General features: G+C 41.5%; 1 protein-coding gene across 6 annotated transcripts in view; it reads right to left on the bottom strand.

Annotated features, from left to right (window-relative positions):
* Positions 1–15,747, bottom strand: part of rimbp2b (RIMS binding protein 2b) — a 76,680-nt gene that overhangs the window by 32,649 nt on the left and 28,284 nt on the right. For all 6 annotated transcript variants that reach the window (XM_056418415.1, XM_056418420.1, XM_056418418.1 and 3 more), the window contains exons 3-4: positions 7,510–7,593; positions 321–410 (exon numbers count right to left, since the gene is read on the bottom strand). The gene's annotated coding sequence lies outside the window, so the exon portion shown is untranslated. The remainder of the gene's footprint in view (positions 1–320; positions 411–7,509; positions 7,594–15,747) is intronic.

A 15,747-nucleotide genomic window follows, 5' to 3' on the forward strand; every position in this document is an offset into this window, starting at 1 on the left:
GAATATGTAGATTTTCAGATATAGATATTTCACATGGAAACAAAACTTCCGAGTAGCCCGACAGAAGAAGTCAGTGGATCACTGAAGTCACTCGTGTTCATATTCTAGCACCAATGCATGTCAATGCATCCAATAGTTTTCATGGTGTTTGGACAGAAGTGGTTCACCAACAGACAGACAGACCAACATTGTCCTCCATAGAGCCGCCAGCATGGATACAACCATGTTGTGTTTCAAGGATAGAGCTTGACATCATGATGTGAATGGGTCAGCAGCGAGATGTTCATAGTACGAAGTCAAAACGCCTTTTCGCACCTTACCTTCTCATTCTCGGATGTCTTGTGGCTACTGTTGAAAAACTGGAGGTTCAAGTGTTTGTTCTCTTGGAGGAACTGTTGAAGCTCATTCTCCTAAACAAAAGAAGCAGAAAGAAAACAGTGTCAAGAAGCTGAAAAGTCACCGTGATTGGACCGGAGCACCGCACTCAAACCCAGCATGCTGTTAGCGATAGCGAATGCATTATTCATCTGAGGAGACTGATCCAGGTGCTCTACGTTCCAGAAGCTGCCATTTTAGCCACCACAGTGGAACAATAATAATGTCATAATACCAGCATTTACGTCAACGTTTTAAACATACTGGAATAGATTATTATTCCCACACATAAACCAAGAGCCTTCATTGCAGAGGAGGAAAACTTAATTACATTCAATCAACAGTCGTGAGGCGTGCCATGGATGCAATTAGCAGTGTCAACTGGAGAGTTCTCCAAGATGTGCAATTCACTGCAGCTACAGCAGCATGTACCGAAGGCCAAGTGTTGTTCCAAGATACAAACCTACACGCTCATGCATGATACATGTACTGTAAATGTGCTGCTTCCTAATGGCTAGTGTGGGTGAGCCTGCTCTTCCCTTATGTTTTACTTATGAAGGATGTTTCAGAAGGCACATAGAGACAGGAGATGAGATATAAAACAACACGCATGCAAGGGTGCACATAGCAGACAGATGTTTTAGTGATACTAATGCATTGTAAGATCAGCTGGTAAATGCACATCAATAATTAGGTGCTGCGTGGTCATATATAACCAGGTGATGCTATATGTATACTTTATATAAGAGAGAGTGAGAGAGAGCGAGAGAGAGAGAGAGAGTCAATTAGGCTCGATATCTGAAACCAAGTACACTCAAAAAAACGATTCAAGCCCTTCTTAGAGGTGACACATTTAAATATTGTTTGATACATTTAAATAAATCAATTACAAAACGAAGATATTTATATTGAATGGGTGTAACACAAAATGTATGAATACTTTCATTAATTAGATTTATTTCGGTTACACTCACAAAAACGATTCAAGCCCTTCTTCGAGGTGACACATTTAAATATTGTTTGATACATTTAAATAAATCGATTACAAAAATAGATATTTATATTTAATGGGTGTAACACAAAATGTATGAATACTTTCATTTATTAGATTTATTTAGGTTAGATGGTGTGCATATCAACTCAAAATAAATGTGTTTCATTGAGGACTACCCTTTGCGCATGCGCCAGCTGAAAATGAGTTGTTTACATGAGGTGAAGACACTTTCTTCGCTGTACGGTGGTGTAGTGGCTAGCACTGTTGCCTCAAAGCCACAGGTCCGTGGGTTCAATTCCCAGTCTGGGCGTTCCTTCTGTGTGGAGTTTGCATATTTTGTTAGTTAGTTAGTTTATATTTTGAGTTGGACAAACACAAATTAATTAAATGTAATGAATATAGTTATTTTATTTTAGATGTATTTGATACAAATGAGTTGGACTAACTTAATTACATTTTATTGCACTGATGTGCTAAATTTGAGTTGGAGTTGCATATAATTATTGGATGGAAAACCTGCCAACAATTTAATTGAGTTCATCCAATGAGTCATTTCTTTGAGTGTATACTCAAAACTTTGCTGATTATAGAGAGCTTTGCATGCAGTCATCATGTTTGCAGATTTATAATATATTATAAGCAAATTACAATGAGAACATGCACTACAAAAATATGAAGATATAAAAATAAGAAGTATTTCTATGTTCTGACATGGTTATTAGTTCTTTATGAGAATGTTAGACTATGAATATGACTGAAAACTAGAGAAACCTATCGAGATTATATAGTTTAGTTTATACAATACAAACCTGCGGGGCAGTTACAGATATTATATATTATACTGCCCTGTGCTCAAGTTATTTGTATAAAAGAAGGAAATGTGTTGGGAACATTGATGCAGGAGGTATAATGCACATTCTATACGCATACATATGACTGCTACTAATACTGTTACCACTAACACTACTGCTACTAACCACTACTTATAATAATAGTATTAATAACGGTACATTTGTATCGGCACACAGACCGCATGAACACAACAACAGTGTACGGAGATGCACACCATGGAGGAGAAATCCTGCCAAGGACAAGCAGTGACAAGTAAACAACAGCCTGAAGACCAAAATCACATCTGAGATCTGCTGCTTTTCCATTAATTTCATTTTTGTCACATCCCCCCCCCCCCAAAAAAAAGATTGGCATTTCAACCTGCATCAATTGTGTCCAGTCAATTTTAATGCTTCCCGTACCAGCACTAGATTGCACTGGCATTCCTATTCATATCCATTGATCCTTCAATTCGGAGCTAATAGGGGCTGGCTAAGCCTCCAGGTTTTCATTCTGAAGGACAAACAGCTACTAGACAAACAGAGAGCTCACATGTTGCTGGATGCTCATCGAGGAGAGCAGTGGACTGAACTACTTTTGAAATCGAAGCTTGTTGTTGATTTAAGCATTTCAACACCGTCTGCCATCTCCATTTTAAATCCTTTTTTTTCATTTGCATGCGACAGAACACACGTAGTATGCAAACCACATTTTCTTGAACACAGAGAATCAGCTGTGTCTATGTTCTGCATTGTCAACGTGTTAACGCTTTAAAACAGATCAGTTTACGTCATAATCCTTTGGCAAGACACGTTTTTGTGGAGCGCCCGTGAGCCCAGTGATGCAGAATACATTGTGGCCTATATTGAGCTGTCGAACATTATTCAGCTGAGATTTTCTGCTGAGGTGTGATTTGCCATTTGGAATTTGTTTAACAACTAACACCAAACGTACACATGCTGTACACAGCATGAATTGAGTTTGATTAATTATTTCTATTGCCTTAGGGAGAAAAAATATTAAAAAGTATGTGTAACTGATGTAAAACAAGACGCCATTGACTAACATGGATGTTATTTACTGTAATATATATATATATATATATATATATATATATATATAATGTCTAATATTACAAAGATACAATACAAGTGATCAAACAGACAAATACAATCCACAACACAGGATTGTGTTGAGATAAACAGTCTTTAGATATGTTGTGGGCCAGGATAGTTTCATGATTAACACACCATTATTAGACCAGGGGCAGAGAACAAGGGTCACTCCAGACATGATCTGACTCAGCCTGGACTGCCGTGTTTAATTTCAACAAGCCTGACAGATGAATCAACTTGGCCACTTAACACAGGAGTAAAGCATTTCACTTACTCTCTGCTCTGTATCCTCAGTGTAAGCAGCATAATTTGCTCTTGTTCAGTATAAACGATGATTCCTACCGCTGTTGCACAAATGTTCATCTAAACCTTTTCAGCCTGACTCTTTATTCAGAACATCAGATCTGGGGACTAAATTAATACATATTCAAAACCTCGCCCTTCTGAATCCTGGCTGCTTCAAGAGGAATATTATAAAGGTGTAAACCTTTTATAAATACATTTGGTGACTAACAATGTGCCCAACATGTATTTCAACAGTTTTAAAGTGTACAGTTTAAATGTACTTTAGCCGTGGAGTGTAGCTCTTACTGCAGTTCCCTCACACAGGGCATGTGCTCCTTTGTCGTTCAAGATTAAGTTCCCCATTAGCATTGCACAAAATAGTCAAAATAAAAACAAAAAAAACACAAACATTCAGTACAAGGCCATCCCAAAGAGGTGCAGCACATAGAGGATACATATCTGAATGTACTGTTCTGTGTAAAATGAAGGGGAAAAAAGAAGAAAATAATGAAGCGGAAAGAGTCAATCATGAAATTGATTTCTGACATTTTTGCTATTGCACGTACAGAATAATGAAAGCTAAGCGCAAATGCAGGCATTGGACACCGGCTATTGAGCGAAACGTGAGAGCACAGCTCCACAGTCCAGTCTTTGGACTTGTTGAGTCTGCCTACTGTCTCAACGTTAATCTTTGACTTGCACCGATACATATTCGAGCGATGTTGGCACAGCAGATGTTTGTGGCCATGGTAACTGTCCTTAAATGTATAGCAGAGGCCTACTCCTCGACGCCCAGGAAGGTGGAGGTTCCAGATGGTTATGGCAGAGTTTACTGTCACTCACTCTCACTCAGTGTTTATATACAACTGAGCTCACTATGAGGAGACTGCAGCTGCTGGAATTGTAAGAACAACTAATCTATATATTCCTCTATACTGACAGTGTATAACATCCACCAGTCGCTAACAGCTGCACCTAATTCTGTATGTGCACTCTTTACTTCACCTAAGAGGAATAAAAACAGAAGAGAGACGGAGCGGTAAGCCAGTAAAGACAAAACAAGGAGAGACATTACTGCCATCTCCTCACAATAGTGTTCATTGGTCTTGTCTGTGTTTGTGTCTCACCATTTGGGGACAGTTTTTCCTTCAGGTAGCGTCCACTGGACTCAGCAGGCTGACAATGGGCAAGGAGGGAAGTGCTGCTGTGGGCAGGGAACGTGAGAGGAGAGTAGCAAAGAAAACTCTCCTTATGGAGTGTTTATTTGTGGCAGCGAGCCACACACAAAGACATCTCATCTAAAGAAGAGGGCTTGGGGCCATGTGGGAATGAGGTAAAATAGTCTCGGATCAAACAGTGCCATTTAAATTATTGTTGAACCCCTCCAGCTCCTTTCAGAGGAAAAACCCTCAGGCCATCCGCACTACTCTGTGCCTACTTCTGCGTCTACAGGTTGTTCCAATCAGGAGAGACAAGTGAACGAATCAAAGATAACTGCTTATTTTAACAGATGGCGTGTGATCATAAAGTATTTTTGCCTGAGCAGCGGCAAGATATATTGGACGACGGAGTGCTGAGGCTGATGGAAAGATGAATCTGTGAAGACTCGGCAGTGATGGGGAGGTGGAGGGGAGGGGAGGTGTAACAGCAGCAGGAACGCACTCAAGGTAGTCTTCAATCTTGTTTAAAAGATACAGCAGCAAGACGATAGGCTAACAATGGAGGCGTGTCGCTGCCGTGGATAGATGTGACCAGCTGAAGAGAGCTGCTGATTACATGACTGACGGCTCCAGACAATGACTGCAGGGAACTAAGAGTAAGTGTGCGTGAGAGGACTGCGTGGCAGGATGAATGAGAAACTACTTGTAAGGTTCTGTTCTGTGTGTACTCTGTGTCTTCTCTGTGTCTACTGTGTCTTCTCTGTGTCTACTGTGTCTCCTCTGTCTCCTTGATTGTGTCATTCCCTGCACCTGCCCTCAGCCACTCTCGTCTCGTTAATGTCTCATGTCATACACCTGTTTCCATGTCGTACACCTGTTTTCCCCCCTATATATTGTGCCACTCTTTCCCTTGTCTGTTGCTGGATTGTTGTCTTTTTTCCGTCGTCCTGTCTGTCGTATCTGACCCTGCCTGCCTGCCTGCCCTGAACCCCGATTCTCTGCCTGCCCCTCTTTGGACTTTGTTGTTTTTTGTCTGGAAACGTTTGCCTCATTAAAGAGCACCTTTGTGTTAATCCACACTAAGTCCTCAATTCCTCTGCGCATGAGCTCCTGCACCTCGCTACCTGTGACGTAGCCCTGACACTACTGGCCTAACCATGCACAAGAATAATATTCCTGTGAGAAACTTACTATTTATGTAGGGTTTAACATTGATATTAATTAGTCATACAACTCCTTGCATTGTTTTTATATACCTCCCAAACAACAGATGTCTACACTTACAAATTCTTTACAGTTCTAGTGAATTCACCTGAAATGGAACTCCCGAACTTTAACATGTTGCCGGAGTCCAGAGGGACTCCACTTTGAGAGCGACTACTGAAACATCGCAGCAGTAAGATGTCATTCTCTCTCAGGATAAACTTTAACAGAAGCTGAGCAGAGCGCTTCATTTTGTTGTACCATTTTACAAAATGATGACTTATTGTGCTTCATGGGACTTCAGGTAAAACCCCTGAGACCAAAACCCCCATGAGCTTTATTTGGGCTGTTTTTTAACTCTGATGTTCTCCTTATATGAGAGATGGATAGAGGCTGATGACTCCTTTTATTCAAGGTACGATGTGCTTCCCGCCTCAAATAAAAACAATATAGCAAGGTAATAAATGCCACTGTCAGTAACTTGGCATGGTTCCAACTTCAAATACTCAGCAACACTTCACAATAAAAGTTGGATACACACCGTCATTTGGATTGTTACCTGCCCACATTGCATCATTGCAGGCAAACTAAACTCTTCTAAACACAAACATCAACACAGTCACAGTGTTTAACAACCCAAACCAACAACACACTGTCACTGATGGCCCTCACGTCACTGAGTCTGCAATAAACTCTGAACATGATCAAAGAGATGCATTTCCACCATACATGATATATATCAGCATCATTTACACCACCTTCCAGTCTTCTTTTTTTATTATCTTCAATGGGACACTGTTGACTCAACTGCAGCCATCATGCACAATGCCAAACCTGTGTGCTGAGCACACACAACAAATACAGGGAACCCGCCCAGCAACACATTGCACTCCAGCACCACTAGCGATCCAAACCTCCTCAAAGTACCTTTCAACTTGCTAGTCGGTCAGTGTACGTTCTGATAACTAACATTTGGATACTATTGGATTTGAATGATCTCTCCAGCAGACAGGATGACAATTATGGGGCACTGTAAGAAAATGTCCTTTAAAAAGGCACCAAACACCTCGTGAAAATGCAAGACAGATATCACTGACCTTTCGCTCCTTTAGCTCCATGAACTTTGTGTATACAAGCGCAATAAACCAATATCGCCTGAGAATACCACTGATGTACTCAGAGGTATCATTGAATACATCATAGTACTATAGTTGTTATACGTTTGTGCATGATCACACACACACTGCAGACACTTACTGCTGCAAATCACATATCTCTCATTCAATATTGTGCATGCTAATGTAACGGATGTGAAACGGACTTACAAAACCTCACCCACAGATACTACAACTCTCAAGTTAACTGCTCCCATTTTTTCAATTTCCGTCGTCACCGCCTGAGAACCAAGCTGTCGTTACAGGAGACCGCCACTCTGTTTCTCAGGGGGCGTCTGTGTGTGATGATAGCAGGCAAGGCTCTCAGGTACAAATCAATTTAGCACCTGTCCTATCGCTCAGAGGCCGGGGTATATTTTTGGAGCACTTACCAAAGTCTGACATGTTTGATTCTTTTTCTTCACCTCCGCCTCAAGTGCTTCACACTCTTTCCTTCTGGTGCTGATCTCAGTCTCCTGGGGAGGGGATAAAAAATCAGAGGACAGCTGCTATGATTTATCAGGAAACAGAAGCTTCTTCAGAGAAACAAGGCGGAGAAAGAAGGAGCATTCCTTTCTTCGGCAGTATGTAGGTGTGTTAACGCATGTGTGCGTGAGCAACATAGAGATTTCCAGAGATAATCAAATAGATATTACAAAACGCTTTCGCCGTCGGAAAACAGACAGGAGGTTGAAAAGTAGTTGAGCTTTCTTCACAAGGAACCAGAACATGACTTCAGTCTGCCACAGTTTCCACGGAGGATGACTTCAGAGAATTCACCACCGCTGACTTCTCAGAGGAAGAACAAGGGCGACAGCTAGAAATGGGATCTCCTCATCGAAGCTGCCTGTGTGCTCTGCCCTGCTCCGGAGATGCCACATCCATATGTCACTTTACTCTACGCGTTCAGGAGTGAAGGGTAAACCTATTTAAACAGAGAATACACGCCTTCTTTATAGCCATTTATTGAACTTATGCACTGCTCTTAAAGCACAACATACACGACATTGTTACATCACCAACCGGGTCTTCTGTTTATCAGCAGACTGAGCTCTCTGAACAAGGAGCAGCATCGCTACGGTTGGGAGTGAAAGTGCAGCTGGATGTTCCAAGATTAGCGTAGAGAATAAATAGGATTTTATCTGTGTCAGGGTGTGCTACCAGCACACACACACACAAACACACACACACACACACACACACACACACACACACACACAAACGTCCCTGAACAAGACTAAAATAAGCGGAGGTACCAGAATCCCAGGGCACACAATACATGCTGCATGGAAGGAATGCTTGAATCTGCACTTTATCAGAGAAACACTCACAGCTTGTTTTGACTTTGTATATATATATATATATATATATACAAAGTCATATATATATACAAAGTCAAACAAGCTATATATATATATATATATATATATATCAGGCACGTGCACAGATAGAGCCCTAGTGGTGCTCAAGCACCAGCCCCTTTGCCCTGGATGAGTAAAGTGCCCTTTTTGCTGGAGACACTTTTTTTTTATTCATCCGTATTTAAGAATAAAAGTTACTCTTTCTGTCATCAAGTCCCCCCAAATGTGTTTTAATATCCGACGGGGCATTTATTTGAGTTCTTGTGAGATTGAGAATTTCGCTGACCCCCGGCGCTCGCTCGCCCCCTCCCTCCCGCGCGCCTCCTCCTCCACTTCCTCCTCCCCGCAGTGCTTCTCGCGCCACCGAACGGGTGCACCTCCTTCTCCTCTGACCCGCAGCACCAGACACACAGGTCATAACGGTGTTTGTCCCCTAACGTTGTTTTGTGAAAAATCAACCACAACATTAGCGCTGCTGAAAACATGACGTCACAACTGGTCCGACGTTTCCTAAAAAAATAAACAAACAAAAACTCCGTGATTTCAAAGCCTCGTCCAGCTGTTTACTGACGTTACTTATGTTTAGAGAATAGAGAGAGGGAGAGAGGAGAGAATTCTTATTCCGTTGAGGACCACTGCTCTTGGCTGTTGATGTCTATCAATATCGCTCATTTTGAAAATGACATAATAGGGCAATACGGATCCGTATCAGACCAGCGAGGAGGGCAATACGTAGCTGGCATGATGCCCATTAGCCAATCAGAACGCTTGTTCTGTTGTTGCTATCTAATAATTCATCTTTATTCATAAAGAAAATGTAAGATAGCAGTCTGATGCTGCCCAGAGGAAATGCAGGTCGAGGACAGCATCATCAGTGTATTGCTGCTTATGCTTCAACTCTGTCAGAATTTTTTTTTGGCATTGGGTGCCCTTTTTTTTGGTTTGAGCACCTGCCCCCCAAAATGTCTGTGCACGTGCCTGATATATATATATATATATAATCCTTTCAAATGAAGACATCAGAGCTGGTTCCCCTCTCGACCTGCGAGTGTCGACTCTGTAAGACGGTTAGCAACAGGATCAGCGAGGAAGATGAACGGGAGGAAGAAGCACAAGCTTCGACCTTCTTGAGGTCTGCAACCTTTTGCCGTTTCATCCCAGTCAAGTGACAGTTGGTATGATTAAATCTTTGACCTCTTATCTGTCGTTGCTGGTCCAGCAGGGATTCTTCTCCACTGTATGTGTGTTAGTATTCTCTCTCGTAGTTCTAGACGGATTGAAGGATCGATGTGTGACATAAATGTGTTTTAAAGTAAACATTTTACATTTGGATGACGCGTTCAGATATAGGTGCATAGGTTTCAGAAGTAAAATGTATTAATATTTGTTTTATATTTTGTCATTTGTTTCAAACAAGGGGAAAAGTTACAGTTAAGCATGACATTAATACAAGTAAAGTTACTTTGCAACAATGTGGTGGAGTCTTACACATTTCTTTTGATAAAACTGCACAACCGAAAGTCGAAAAAGCAAAGTTACAGCTTCCAGTTTGTTGTCGTTGTCTCTATTATAAATGGGAAATCACTGCTGATGTTACAGATTAATATTCACGCTTGAGAGATGATTCCTTTACTTATTCAGCTGGGAGTGATGTTAGCCACTGCAGCTGTCTGTAGCTGTGGTTTCTATTACATTACTAACACCACAGTTCTTAACTATAGAGCCAACAGGAGCACAGATTAATGCAATGTTCAAAACTATGAAAAGAGTGAAAAAGCTTTGACGTGTTGAATATAATCTACATCAACACAATATAGTCTCTACCATGTTGATGTTAAATCATGTTCAATGATTTTATTTGGGTGAATCACACAGAGCCTCCTCAGACAGCTGGCCATCTCCCATGTGGGCTGGTATCGAATGTGTACAGTCGTCAGAACCAGACGGCCGCGATGCACACGATGGATATTTGACTCAGACACTCACACACACGCACACCAACGCGTAGTTCTCACTGTTGCTGAGGCACATTTGTTTGGAGCACATTTGCCAATGTTCAATTAAAAATCCCTCTGATAAAAGATTCAAATGGCTGCCATTGTGAGTAATGAGCTCCTGTATAAGTGAAGAGGCGTTTACTGCACAGCAGATGAAGACAGATGAGGAAGACCATCCCCTCAGGCTGGATCTACCATTCGTGCCTCTGTGGCACTAATGCAAGCAAATGTACAAGAGAGGTGCGTACACAGCGATCTACACCATTTCTCTTGTGTATTTTCGTATAAGCAGAAGAAATTTCACATGTCACTGTTTCTGTATCTTTGATTGAGTTTAGTGTGTGGTACAAGGTCTCCATAAAGCTTATATTTTTTAAAGCTGATATAAAGACACAAGTACTGTAGGATAATGTAAAATTAATCTACTTGTTTTTTTACCAATTTGAAAATATGTGGTAATTAAGTTAACAAAACATGAATGAAACACAATGATGATGTATTTAGTTAAAATAAGAGGAATTGCAACTTTTCTCAGATTTTATCATTGCAAAATTCATATTTTGAGGTTTCAGGCCATTCAAGGTAGACGCACATTGAGGCGTGACCTGGGACTCTGGGAACTTGTACTGCATACCCTTTTATTTATATTTACATCATTATATTGAAAATAAATGATTGAAACATTGATCTGCAATTAAAATAATCTAGTTTTTATCAGATTAGTTTTCCGATCGTTTGTTTAATAACTGTTGTGTTTTTTTGCCGTGCGAGCTTCATGGCTCTAATGCAATGCAGGTCGGTCGGTCTGCTGGTCGGTCGGTCCACTTTGGCCCAGACTGAAATATCTAAAAAGAAGTGTACAGTTTGCACAGCCATTCCCTGATGGTATTCATGTATAATACTAATTGAGAGGATCTACAGAATTTCTGTCGAAAGCTACCACAAGGTCAGCTTTTCACTGAACCTGTGCGATTTCTCAACAACAAATTGACGATATATTATTTACGATATATACAATAAATGTATTATTATACATTTGATGGTCCTCTCATTTTTCCATGTCGTGCTCAACATTTATCTCAAAACACCACATTTCTGTGCAGTCTCACATCGACACACGCATGGCTGTAGATTCCTATCCTAGTTTGTATTTTTTCTTCTGTCAATAAAAAAACGATCGTATGTTCGACAGGACCCTTGTGCACAAAGTCACTACCCGGATAACTATTTGCTTCAACTTACTTTTTTAGCTCACAAAACTCAAACGCTGGCTTGACTATTAATCATCATGTACTTTACTTGCACTAAATCAAGCGATAGAAGTTAGCAAATGTTTTTTTTAAACAAAGCAACTGAAAAAAGGCGAGCCTCAGCTGCGAGTCTGAACGCAGCCATATTGATGTTCAGCACCATGGAGAGTTCCCCGAGGACAACAACGGTAGCATGTGGCGAATACACGGTTTACTTAAATGATGTTTGTTGCTGCTGACTCTCCACTGTGAGTTTAATGCACCACAACATCCTGATGAAATGAGGTGCACATGCTACGGTAACATTTATGCAATGACTAATTAACACAGAAGGCTTTCCCCGTCCTATTCTCGTCGTTCGGTCTTCTAATCTTTTGTCGTTGGGAAAGCTCTGTGTATAATCTCTGGCGAGCAGGGGTAACCTCATTACTCTCGCTCTTTCATCCCTCGTGTTGAATATGCATGATGCGTAATGATGGGTATTAATCCTGCCTATGGCTGAGTAAAACAAAAACTGCTAACGTTTTCTACCAGGGAACAGAAGATATCTGATGGAGATATCAAATATAGACAGACATGCACAGGAGTAAGACCCGGTCCAGGATCAGTTTTTAATATACAATATACACTTTTATTAATCCCCAAGGGGAAATTAGTTCTCTGCATTTAACCCATCGTTAGTTATTAAGGAGCAGTGGGCTGCAGTGATGCGCCCGGGAAGCAACTGGGGGTTCAGTGCCTTGCTCAAGGACACTTCGACTTGCAACTAATGGGGAGAGCGGGGATCGAACCTACAACCTTGGGGTTGCAGGACGGCCCTCTTACCCCACTGAGCTACAGCCGCCCCCACAGTTTTAAGGAGCCTCTGTTTTTCATGCAAAGTCTTTTAGGTTAACTTCACATCTAATTATGACTCTGAATACTAATCATTGAATATATCTGCAGGCATATCGTGTCCTACAGCTCAACTGAGTTACATTATAATAAAACTGATGGCCACCCAAAAGAATAGACACTTGACTTTTTACTGGAAGAAGTTGTGCTTGGAAAAAACAGTACATCCCCTCTGACTGTTGCACATACTGCAGCTTTACAGCTAATGTGTTGCCTCTCAAAATGTCAGCAGAGCTCCCCGAGATATAAATTGTCCCGAGACACTTTTTCTTATTATTGTGTGTTTGGTGCTTTTCCCCAGCGAAGCCAAAGGAAAGGCCATTAAGGAGGCTGGAGGAAATACGTCCAATGTTGAGTGTTGTCAGGGAGGATTTCCTTCTATTAATCAAAACCCAATGATGAGTTTCACTTCGCACCGTGTAGTATAAGACTACACTGCAGATGCTGCTGGCCCAGACACACAGTCATCTGGTGCAGCACAGCGAACACTTGTGATTTCAGATCATTTGAAATGGCAGTGTAAATTACATAACCCCTACAGCTTAAGTCTGTGTGCGCAGGCACAGATGCTTGCACTCCACTAATACTGTACTCGCCTGCCGCCTGCAAGAGTGCATCTGCGTGTATGTGTGTGTGTGTGTGTGTAGTGTGTATGCGTGTGTATGCACAGCTACATGCAGACTGACTGCTGAATGACACATTTACAGGAAAAACAAGAGTAAATCCAGGAGGTCAACAACTACATCCGTCCACACAGACAGAGAGAACAAGAGCAACACACCTTTTCCGACTATATCTGGATTAAAACACAGATTTGCACTTCAGTGGCACTTAAATAGCACTTACTTATGGTACTTTTGTAGTTCGACTATGTTGAAGAAATGTTACTTCCTGTATTCTTGTTGTTCTTAGTTTATACTCTAGGTTGAAATGCACTTATTGTAAGTCGCTTTGGATAAAAGCGTCTGCTAAATGACATGTAATGTAATGTAATGTAATGTAATGTAAAAGAGCAGAGATGAAGAGGGTGAAGCATGAGGTGAAAGGGAAAAGATTTATAGTGAATGAATGCATGATCATGTGATACGAACGTAAAAGCAGGGAGATGTGAGACCGAGATGTGAATGCAAATCAAAAAGAGGGAATGGGCTCAATGAAAAATGGACTGGAGGCAGGATTTAGTGTCTAAGCTCCTCAGCTCTGCAGCATTTTGTCCTGGGTGTAAGACCTCGGCAAGGCGTCCTCCATCAGGCATATTAAACATCATGCAGCAGTGGCAAAAGGAGTCGCCTAGTCTGGATTCCACTTCCTCGGCATATTTCTCTCTCTTTTTTTCTTTCACATTCTATCTCCCTAGCAGGATCCACAAGAATTGTTGTGCAGCAGAATCAGGAATTAAGCTGCCACTATCGCAGAGGTCTGAGCAACCGGACGCTACACTACCTGGCTGCTGATGTCTTGTGAGTTTTAAGATTAGAGCACAAAGGGCAGAGGAGAGAAGAAAGGGGGCACAGCAGGGGAGAAGTGAATGAATGATAATGATGAGGAGAAAACTAAAGAGAAAAAAACTGAAAGAGGAACTGCTACTAGAGAGGCCTTTGTAATACAAAGAGTGATGAAAAGGGAGGGGCAGGAGAGGAACACAAACGAGGATATACGAAATGTAAGTTTGTTTGAGGAGGCTAATTTGAAAGAGCAACCTCAGTGTGTGTGAAAGAATCCAGAAAAAAGACTGTAAATATCATAATCCGACAGACGAGACCTAATTGTCAGGTTCTTGTGACGGGGTGAGACTCAGGCGCAGAGTGACAGGCTGGACGCAATATGAATAACAAAAAAAACACTTTTTAATGAGGCAAAACAGTTCACAAAAAAACAAGGTCCAAAAGGGGCAGGCAGAGATTCCAGGTTCAGGGCAGGCAGGGTCAACAGGCAGAACCAGGAACACGGACAGGACGACGGGAAAAGGACACGGACCTATAGACGACAATCCGACAGCAGACAAGGGAAAGACTGACACAATATATAGGGGGGGGGGAACAGGTGTACAACATCAGACAGTAACGAGACAAGAGTGGCTGAGGGCAGGTGAAGGGAATTAAACAATTAAGACAGAGGAGATACAGAGGAGACACAGGAGACACAGAACAGGGTGTTACACTAATGGAAACCAAACAATGACTCATGCAGCCCCAACAGACAGATAGAGGAGGGCGACGTTCAGTGCTCTGATATCTATTCATTACGACAATACCGGATTCTATAATAAACGTTCATAAAACTACTGTGTGATCAGAAAATAAGTGTTGGCAGCTGAAAGCATTTCACTGACCAAAGGTCCACAGAGAGAATATCTGATGATTACTGCTGCAACCAAGCAAATGCTGGAAGCCCGCTGCTGTTGCCCACTCAGACAGACACGGAGGCTTACTCATCCTCGGCTGGAGGAGCTGGCCAAGCTTCGGCAGACTGTGAATCGGTTTACATGGTAACCTTCATCTTTCATGGTACCTCAGTAAATGCTGTGTAACAAAAGACAGCTCAACATGCATCCCCTCTGCAGCTTTTATTGTGACTGTTGTCTAGAGAAAGCTGGTCTCAACCTCACAGTACACAGGGCGAGGGGATGTGTTTATTTTAAATATTTAGACTGTAGACGTCGGGGATCAACTTCCTGTCCAGAGATCTACAGAACTTCAGAGGTTCATAGCTAGCTGAGTCACATAGACACACACGCACACACACACACACTGAATACTCTAAAACCAGGAGAAAATCATGCCAGGAGAGCATTCAAGCATCCATATTTCAGTATTAATTAGAGTTATTGCAAATTCAAGCAAAGCCTGAAAAACCTTCAAACGCTTGCAGGTTTTTCATTCCCGTAAACATTTCTGCAAAAACTGGCCGTTTTTCAGATTCAACTATTATTCTACCATCTATTCTTAAAACAATACAGAAAATACCACAAATGCTCCCTATATGTGTTTTTTCAGAAAAGAGTCCACTGCCAGGCTGGATTATCACTCACAAACAAGTGCTACTAAAAACATACCTTTTTTTTCCTTGCACTTTCTTTTTCGACCCAAAAACTGTGATGCAGCCCAATTTTTTTTTATAGTTCCTAC

This window comes from Pseudoliparis swirei, chromosome 7 (assembly GCF_029220125.1).
Source record: "Pseudoliparis swirei isolate HS2019 ecotype Mariana Trench chromosome 7, NWPU_hadal_v1, whole genome shotgun sequence".
Classification (NCBI taxonomy): domain Eukaryota; kingdom Metazoa; phylum Chordata; class Actinopteri; order Perciformes; family Liparidae; genus Pseudoliparis; species Pseudoliparis swirei.